At 51.2% G+C, this 10,040-nt stretch overlaps 1 protein-coding gene across 7 annotated transcripts in view; it reads right to left on the reverse strand.

Moving 5' to 3' along the window:
• Positions 1–7,549: 7,549 nt before the first annotated feature.
• BIN1 (bridging integrator 1) overlaps positions 7,550–10,040 on the reverse strand; it is a 78,860-nt gene continuing 76,369 nt past the window's right edge. For all 7 annotated transcript variants that reach the window (XM_019522634.1, XM_019522635.1, XM_019522632.1 and 4 more), the window contains one exon: positions 7,550–10,022. The gene's annotated coding sequence lies outside the window, so the exon portion shown is untranslated. The remainder of the gene's footprint in view (positions 10,023–10,040) is intronic.

A 10,040-nucleotide genomic window follows, 5' to 3' on the forward strand; every position in this document is an offset into this window, starting at 1 on the left:
TGAACTGCCTGGTCCTGTAGGGACTGTGTCAGTGCTGGACGTTGCAGAGGCACCGCACTACACGTGTGTGTGTGTGTGGGGAGGGGGGAAGGTTGGGAGGAGGGGTCCTGGATTGCAACTGGACTAAGATCCAGCCAGGGCCCATGAGAAGTGCTAGATCTACCTTTGGATCTAGCCCTTTGCATGCTCATTCCCCTCTGTATAATGGGCACAATAACATAGCCTGTCTCCCAGGGGTGTTACGAGGAGAAATGTATTAAAGATGGCAAGGAGTCTGATGACGCCAGTAATGAGGGATTGGGGGGGGGGGTCACCACCTAGTTATAGGGTGAGGACCTGTGTGCACAGATCCCTTTGGGCTGCACTAGGCTTCACGGGGGCGGGGGGGAATCCCCCCAGTGAAGCATTTTTCAAGCATTTGTTAGCCTCATGAGTCCCGTGTGAAGTCATTATCAGGCTCCCCATTTCACAGATAGGAACACCGAGGCAGCTTGAATGAACAGAGCTGCAGCCCTACCTGGGGCCTGCCCAGTGACTGCCTTTAAGGAGTCAGTCCCAAGATTTGTTGCTTGAGCAAACACAACAATTAAGGGGCTGCTCTTGCAGAGCCGGCAGTTGGAGTGGGGGGTGCTGAGCACTCAGGGTGATCCTGGCACTTCTGTTTTATGTCTCAGGAGATGGCATTGTCATTCCAAAAGCGGGGGGGAATGTGCACACACCATGATTTCCAATCCCAAGCATTCAAAAATCATAGCCTGGGCATCCGGCAAAGAAAAGGAAAAAAAAAAGCCACATGATCAGATGAAAAAAAATGATGAGAGTAGTTTAAAAATCACTGTTTGACTTTCTCTTAGTTTTAAAGCGAGCAGCTTTCATTTGAGAGAGAAAAAGAGAGAGATGTTTTTCTTTACGGCTGTATGGAAACTAGAAAGCAGTCCCTGCTCACCAGGCGCGTGCACTTTCATAGAGATACTAACAAGTGTGAGAGTCATGGTAAATGCTTAGCAGATGGTGAACCATGCTCTGCGAGCGTGTGTGTGTGTGTGCGCCAAGCTGTGTGACTAAGTGATGTATGGATGAACGTGGGGGTTTAGCACCCATTGATTTTCCCTCCCCTGGTCTGATTGCACCTTACCCTTGGGCCCTGAACCCTGCTGTGTAGTCAGGCTCCCCCCAGCCCCTTCTCCCTTCTGCCGTCCTTCGCTTCTGCCATCTGCAGCTTGCAGCCCCATGGCTGCAGAACAACCCCTCCACAACGCACCCCCCAGAGCCCCCTTTATATGTAGGCAGGCTTGCAAAAGCAGCACTGAGGCTGCTGTCTGAGACCCGCCACTTGGGGACGGCGAATCCGGATGCTGGACCATCTTATGAGCGTGAGCCAAGAGGGATGGTGTATGGGGGTAGGGGTTCAAGGTTGGTCTCTGTAGCCAGCTCGCATCATGGGGGATGCACTAGGCAGCTGAGCAAGCAAATGACATATAAAGGTTTCTCTCCTGCCCTTCCTGGGTGATTGTCTTGTATACAGAGACGCTGAGGGCCTCTCCATCCTGACCTGCAGTTCCCAACCCAAGCTCACAGGGACTGCGAGCACTACCTATGCCATGCTAAGGCAGAGGTGCTTTGAGAGCATCTTTGAGGTGCTCCCTGCAGCAGGACTGGACTGACAGAGGTACGCTCAGGACACAGCCCAGCTTCTCTCACCACCCGCCATGGGACGTGCGTCAGGCAGGTTTGAGTCCAGGCTGGGGGAGGTGAAAGGCCAGTGCACTTATCCTTGGCACTGGCTGAGAGCAAAGGCACCCTGCAACCACGGGCTGGCCTGCTCTGCCCTTGGCTCCCAGCCGTGCATGCCCCCATCAGAGCACAATCCATTGCTCCATTAATCACAGCACTAACTGGCACCTGCATGCAGGCAGCCGGGCACGGCAGGCGATTCAGCTTTAAACATGGCTGTTCTCCATTCCAGTTCTCTGTGCTCCAGCTTCCCAACGCAGACAAGCTTATGTGGAGTCAAGGACCCATGTCTGCCCCAGGGCCTGGCTAGCAGGGATCCCTCCAGGTCACACCCTGGATGGCTATGGTACCTTCCAACCCACGGTCCCCAAGCCTAGGGGCTGTAGGTGTATCACACCACTATGAAGGCAATCAGTGCTATTTGCCTCATCTTACTGCTGCAGAAACCGAGTCACAGAGCAGGACAGACATGCCCAACCCTTGAGTGACTGACAAAGCCAATGTGGGCTAAAGCCTGCTTCACCCATGGCACGGACGTGCTGCTGCTGGCCAGGTCTAGATGCGGTGACTGGATCTGGCGACGCATCCTGCATCGCTGTGTAGACGCAGGCTTTTCCTGCACGCTGAAGGAGCAGGTATGCAGCCCTGGACAGGAATGCCCTTGGCCTTGCAGGGCACACACCTCCCAGGCCCATCGTGCAGGTAATAAACGGGCAGCCATGTAATTCCTAGTTACCTCAAACCATCTCTGGAGGCATCTAAGGTGCATGGCGGCTCCGACTCCTGTTTCCCTCTGATCTCGAGACCCGGGCATCTTGGCAGAGCTGGACTTCGACAAGGGCGGCACAAAGCTCCTTCTCCTCCAAGAGCCCAGGACATGGGAGCTGTGGGCTCCTTTCAGCCTCCTATGTCCCAGCAAAGCAGCCCAACCTCCTAGCTCTGGGGCAGCCATGGCTGTGAGGACCTGCCAGGTGCCCAGCTTCAAGCAGGTGGGTAAGGGGGAAGCCATGGGGCCAGAAAAGGAGGAAGGAGGGAACCTGGGATCTGGCAGCTGGTCTCCAACGCTGCTGATGTGCTTTACCCTGGGACTTGCAGTTGGGACTGCACTCATGGTACTCACGTGTGCTCCTTTTTCTGAAGGGAAATCAGAGACCCTGAGCTTTTCCTCACTCGGATGCCAGCCCGCTGCCTCCAGGTAGAGATCTGGGTCTGTCCCTTCTGCTGCCAGCTGCAGCGAGGACACCCACGTGGAGGCTTTCCGGAGAGTGCAGCTGCTCCGGCATCAGGGACAGGGAGTTGCAAGCAGGGAGAGCGCATGGGGAAGATGCTTGCTCCCTGCCCCCAGGTCTGCCCAGCAAAATGAACATTGGAAACACTGGAAACACGGTCCCCTGCTACCCCACGCCCAGGGCAACATCCCTGCCCACCCCCACGATGCTTCTCCACGTGGCTCTCCAGGGGCCTTATCCCACCAAGCCGGTGCTCTCAGCAGCTGCCTTGTGATGATGGAGATCAGGGTTCAAGGCCCTTTGGGGTAGCCTGCTAGGTCTTTGCTGTCCTGAGACCACCTAGCTGCTAGACAAAAGGACAACACACATGTTGAACTGCTGCTAGCTGCAGTTTCCGGTTGCTGGTAAGGTGTTTAGCTGGGTACATGAGATTCAGACTGTCACGTACGAAGTTGCAGAACATCTTTGGGCAACCTAAAAATAATGCAAAGGCCACATAGGTGTCTTCACAGTGAACCAGAATCGGGCCCTATTCATCAAGGCCAAGAACTGGCCCAGCACCTCTCACATCCATGTACGTGTAAACCTCCAGTATTAATTGCTACCCATGCAAACCCAGCCCATGCTTGGCCTCCCTGAGGAGGAAGGCTGGCCCTTCCCCAGAAAGACAAAGGAATGACACAGGATGCAGGATGACACAAATTATATTTCGGAACATTGCCAAGAAACAAATGGGACAAATCCATCTAGTACATGTCACCGGAACCGGGAGTCACAGCTCTGAATACAATGGGAATTGCTTCTGTTTTGTATAACAAAACAAAAATTAAAATTAAAAAAAAAAGAAAAGAAACGAAACACCCAAAAACCAAACATTTCTCGGGCCGTTGCAATTAAACTCAGAGACTGAATTAACAGAAGGAAAAGAGATAGCCAATACATCATCAAAGTCATGGCCAGGGGTTCAGTTAAAGAGGAGAAATAAGAAACCAAGGGTTGCATCTGGCAAACCTCAAGTCGTGAAGCACAGACTAGGAGACAGCATCAGTGGTAGATGCTCTAGGAACAGGTGAGAGCTTGTGTAGCCAGAGGACATATCCACATACAAGCCAATGCGGGACAGTCTTAAAAAGCCACAGCATCTCCAGTTAGATTTGCAGCTAGGAGGCCTGCAATGACCCTCTAACAACGAGCAGTCATTTCAGTCACAACCGCTGGGGTGTCCCTGCCAGCGAGCAGCACGCTACGGACACAACGCTCTGAACGGGACACGTGAAGGGCCCGTTCTGCAGGCCACTTTTCCATTTGCTTTCTGCACTAGGTGCCCCACCGCCAAGCATCTGCCTCCATGCTACAGGGAAGACCCCCTGGCATGGGCATTTGCTGCTTGGGACCTAAGCTCCAAGAGGACCTATGGGGTGAAGTGTTTTCCAGCCATGCTGTGCAGAGTCTCTATGGCAAGAAGAGGCCTCTGCCAGCCCTAATGAGCAATACCTAGGTTGGCTTTTATGACAGCAGTTGTGATCTGACTGCAGTGCATGCTGCTTGCTAAGTGACAGGAGCTACACAGACCTACAGGGTGGGAAGGGGCTTTGGGGATCATCTAGTCCAGGCCCCTGCACTGAAACAGGTTTTGTGGTTCCTAAACCATCCCAGATGGACGCCCAGCCACCGATGGGCACGTGCCCCCTGCAACAGCAGCGGTGGCAGCACAGGAGTGACTGGAAAACTTGAAGAGTCTGACCCAGCACTGCCACCCGTCTGCTTCCGAGTGATTCCCTGGGATGGAGAAGAGACGGGTGTCCTCTCCCTGCCGGACAGGCGCTCAGTCCCCTGTAAGTGGCAGTGGAGATTCAGGGGCCTGAGCTGCCTTCCCGGAGCGCGCACATCCTGCAAACGCCTCGTGCGTCCAAGGTAAGTTGGGGAACGCGGCAGTGGGGAACGGCTAGGCGGGGCCAAAGGGGGCAATACCCCCAGGGGCCAACCCCTGCTGGGGAAAGGCATGGCCGTGGGAGTTGCCAGTGAGCAGCACAGGTGCAACACAGTTATGGCAGTGGATTAGACAGCTACATCCATGTTGGCCAACCCCCATGGGGAGAAGACTGACGGGGCCATCTGGGCCGCTCTGCCCCTGCAGACTCCCCTGCACATGCAACAGCAAGGTGCGGGAAGACTCGGCCTACCCTTACACTGACTGGGGGCTCGACTTTGCTTCTGGCTGTGGGCTCGGCAGGGCTTTCCCAGCTTCTTTTCCCCTCCTCTGTTCCAGCACCACTGGAGAGGAGCCATTTAGCACAGAAAAGGAGGGGAACTTTATAGCCCGTGAGTCAAACTGCACCCAGGTGTCACTCCAGTTGGGTGACAGGGATGCATGGGTGGGGTGGAACCGATGCTGGATGCGACCCACAGGCCCCAGGTCAGCACAGTCCATATCCGGGGGCATGCGTGTCACCGAGTCATATGGCACTTCAGAATGGGCAGCTTCACTGTGCTGATCTGGGACCAAAATGGGACAGATCCAAGGAGGTGCTGAGCACCTGCTGCTGCCCTGAGGAGGGCTGTGGGTGCTCTGCACCCTTCAGGATTAGGCTCTAATGACACAGAAGATGAAAGGTGCCATCAGTCTGCTCAGATGAGATCAGTGCAAGTTGGGTCCTCTAGGAAGGGGAGGGATTTGGCAATGTTTGCTCTGGGGGAAGAGCTGATCCACAGCCCTCACCCTGCACTGGGACCGGGGCTGGATATGGTAGCACACGGGCCCTGAGTCTGGATGAGCCCAAGCCCTTCGTGCAAGGGGCCAAGGCACCTCAGTGATGTCAAGGACATTTGGCCCCCCTACAGAGGAGGCTCGGGCATCTTGCTAGAGGGAAAAGATACCCATGCTAGCGACAAGAGAAGTGAGCTCTGAGAATAGAAAAAAAAGAAGGTATAAAAGAAGAGAGGAAATGCTCAGGCAGGGAGAGGAGAAGCTCCAACACTCTGCCCTGCAGCCCTCTCCTTAGCCCCAGCCGTTGTCACCGCTCAGAGGATTCACCCTCAATCCTGAAGGAAGAGACACTTTGTCCCCCAGACACCAGGATGCAGCCAGCACACCACACAGAAATGGCCGGGGGATGCTCTACCTCTTTCCCTGTGCACCCAAGGCCTCTCTCTCACTCCCTCACTTTCTCCTCAAAACTTCCAATTTTAAGCAGAAGCCATGAAACTAAACGAGCATGACAGACAGAATCCACACTGAGCCGTAGCCCTCAGGACTTGATCCAAAGCCCACTGAAAATCCCCGACTTCAAACGGCAGCACATCCAGCCCTGAGAGAAGTGAGGCAGCAACGACGATCACCGCCTAGGAGCCAGATGAAAGTCCTGCTCTCAAGTGAAAAGGCAGCCTGAGCTATTTTCAGGCATTTCTTTCGAGTTGCTGCCTTTGGGCACCTGTACACACCATGGGGTTTAATCCTCATTAAATTAAATACGTTTATAAAATTTAAAACTTTTTTATTTTGGAGCATCACATCAGTGTTTGCATGTACTAGGTTTTCAAATGATTTAAGTCCGGTCCATGGCCAGCACCACAGGAGAGCAGCATCGTCCAGCGCTGCCCCCCCCAGTCCAGGGCCCCCCACCCTGCGCCCTGCCACACAGCTGGAGGCAAGGAGCTGGCAAAAGAAAAGAAAAGAAAAAAAAGAAGCAGAAGCAATTCTAAGGGGTGAACTACAAAAAAGTTGCACCACCATCTGGTGGGCAAAACGGCTCATTACATGTCTTTGTTTGCACGCAATGAATCAATGGATGCAACATTTTAAGTCGCAGTGAGCCAAACTAAACTACACCCAAGAAGTTTTACTTTAACGTGCTATAAGGACTTTGAAATCGTCCAGAAAACCTGGTCATGCAAACAGTCATGCTGTTGCAGCGCAAGAAAGGGCAGAAAAAGTGGCATGTACAAACGCCCTTTGGATACAAGGGATGACTAGCATGGAGTGCTTGGAATCGCTCAATGGTCCTCCTAGCCAAGAAATGCACCCGCCATTGTTAGCAGGCAGGTGAGAGAAGCCACCCCAGGGTGAACCTGACAAGCTGGGAGCCACACATCCTCCAAGTAACATCCTGGCCTGTAACCTCAACCTCCACATAATAAACTCATACCGCTGCTATTATCAAGGAAGCTGGAAGCAGAAGGAAGGAGAACAGTGTTTGCTTCCTTCATTATCGCAGAAACGTGTGATCTTTGCCCTCTGGGACACTGCGAGGCAATTCCAGGGGAGCACAGAGCTAGGATAAAGGTAGAAAAGCAAGAGGCCCTTCCTTATTCTGCCTACCACCCCATTTGGCAATGAGGGATGAGAAACACTCTTATATTCACCCAGTAAAACTCTCCAACAGCAACTTCTCAGCCAGCGAAAATGTAGCTTACCTGGAGCCCTCAGACCAGAAATGTGCCTACTGTGGCAGCTAGCAGGGCTGGGACTAACTGGGTGACCTTTTTCAGATGAATCAGTTATTCGCAGAACGCAGTTTGGGGGAGGATCAAGACTACTGGCCATGCTGAATAACACTGAAGCATTGTGACTTTTTGCAAAATGTTCCTTTTTTTTTTTAAGCAACGTTTTAGCTTTTTCAAAACAAGCTTCAAAATCAAACATGCGGAAAATGACTCTCAAAAGTGAAAACACTCCCCCCAAAAACCGGCCGCAGTGTTTTGTCTGGGGTTGAATGGCTCGACTGCGAGCTGTGTTGCTGGGTAAGCCAACTATTCCTTATCTTTCAGTTCAGCCAGCGAACTGAGCAAGCACCGATGCGTCCAGCTCCGCTTGGGCGTTTGCTGCTCACGTCGTACTAAACCAGCAGACTGGGGGCTCATCTCACTGGGGAGGTTCAAATACAGCCATGGGGCAAAGCAGATGTAACAGCAGTGAAATCAATGGAGCTCTCTAGTGAGCTACACCAGCGCTTAAACTGGGCTCGTGGAAGCCAGGCCTGTTTTCTGCACTACACTACATGCGATATCAAACAGCCTCTTACTAAGCTGCAGCTCCTTGGAAAAAGCTGGGTCCAATCCTGCACTCCTCAGCTACCCTACAGTCCCACTGAGTAATGCAAGACCCGGACTTATCTGGGATGCACACTGTGCGGCTGGAACATGCGTTCTACTCCGAGCAATTTTATTCTGGAGCAACACTTCCCCTTTACCCTCCTGCAGTGCTTGGGAGCGTTTAAATACACCTGAAAGCTGCATCCCCATCATGCAGATGCTCAGTGCCACTTCTGCGAGGGACAATACAGTACTGGATAGATGCTTTGCAAGCTCCGTACAATGAGAAGTCCTAAGAAAGGGTTTTTCTTGTGACATGCTGGCTTTTAAAACACAAGACAAAAAAGAAATCCACAATAAATTAGAAGTCGGCACAGCTTCTTATGGTGCTCCTCACCAGGAAAACAAATACTTGAGAAACAAACTGGAGCTCTGGGTCTTATAATCTTGTCATATTTAAAAAAAAGGAAGATAGAATAATTCACTGGTTTTGCATAAAAATAAACACTTTTAAGCCAAGAGTTTGATGTTAAACAGGATAAACCCACTATGTTATATTTTTATATTTTTATATATATATTTCTATATAAATTTATAACTTTTTTCTAACATTATTCTTTGAAGGAGTAACTGGGTTTGTATAAATGCATAAAAATAGAGCTTTGAAAGGACAGTGGGATGATCAAGACGACCTTGATTTAAAAAAATAGGAGAATATGCTATAGCAGTGGCTCACGGCACCATCACCCACTGTGCCCAGGGCTGCAGTGCTGTGAGCGTGTGCTCTCAAATGCTGTAGTTTGTATATGGGCGCGTGGCAGAGGGGAAAGAAGAAAGGACTATCCATTGCAGCAAGTGTTTCCCCCCCCAAAACACAAACGAGCAAACAAAGACAATATGAAGAGGAGCCGGGGCCAAGGATCCAGGTCTGATCTCGCTTACACCGATGCAGGATTCAGAAGTTGGACCACTGGACTTAGCTATAATACTTTAAAGAGATACGACGCCAGCACTCCTTAATGCACAGGAGTGTAACTGAGATCAAAACCTGACCCTTGAAGAGAAGACAAGTCCACTTTTGACCTATAATAGAAGGATGGTTTTCCTGTTATCCTACAAGCAAATCCGAGCGCATCGGAGAAGGGGGGGTTCAGTAGTGTCACTGGGCCAGCATCCTGGACGTGCTCAGATGCTGCCAGCGGGTATTAAATAGAAGGGTCATTTCATACAGTGATCTTGTCCCAGGAGAGCAAGAGGTAGCCTCACCCCTAAGGGTCCCTTTAAAGGAAAAAAAAAAAAAGGAGTTGGGGCAGAAGGGAATGACCTAACAAAAGATCTGATCTGCTTGCCCAGCGGCATCCATGTTCAAGTATAAATTGAAAGTACCGTTGTGGGATGTGCGGGTCTTGGAGGATCTAAACTGTTGATTTTGACAAGCATAATACTCCCTTGTAAACACCTTGCAGCCTGGTTGCTTACAAGAAAACCAAGTCCAGAAAACTAAACAGGAGCTAAAAATGGTGGGGAAGATTACTGTCAGTACTAGAACATGGCATGTTGTTATCCCCTCCTTTTCTAACTCACAGGGATAGGATAAAGTCATGCAGCTCTTAAATAAAGATTAAAATAGCTAGCTTTTCTCCGTCTTTGACTTATTCCCCAGCACAGCAATGGAGGAGGCAGGTCTAACAGGCATCTTCAAAGCAAAAAATAAGCATCCCACAATCAGAAACACAGAAAGCAGACTGGTTTTCTCAGCGGCATTTCTCAGCTATGCTTTTGTAAACTTTCCTGTTCCCACCCCTGCCCTTAAAAGTGCACTTGCTAAACCACAAGCCTTCGGGACCACCACTCTTTCTCTCCGTATAGATATGAATCTACTTTGGGGCGGGTGGGGGGGGGCGGTTCTTTTCCATTTCACAACTTGTGCCAACCAATCCAGAGTTTCAGCTTTTTTAATGTCTTAATTTGGAGGATCTGCCTGAAGTAACATTTCACAGGAAGGCAACTATCGCTGCGATACTCCACCTCCCGCGTCTTGGGGAG

This window comes from Gavialis gangeticus, unplaced genomic scaffold (assembly GCF_001723915.1).
Source record: "Gavialis gangeticus isolate Ggan-Ray unplaced genomic scaffold, GavGan_comp1, whole genome shotgun sequence".
Taxonomy (NCBI): domain Eukaryota; kingdom Metazoa; phylum Chordata; order Crocodylia; family Gavialidae; genus Gavialis; species Gavialis gangeticus.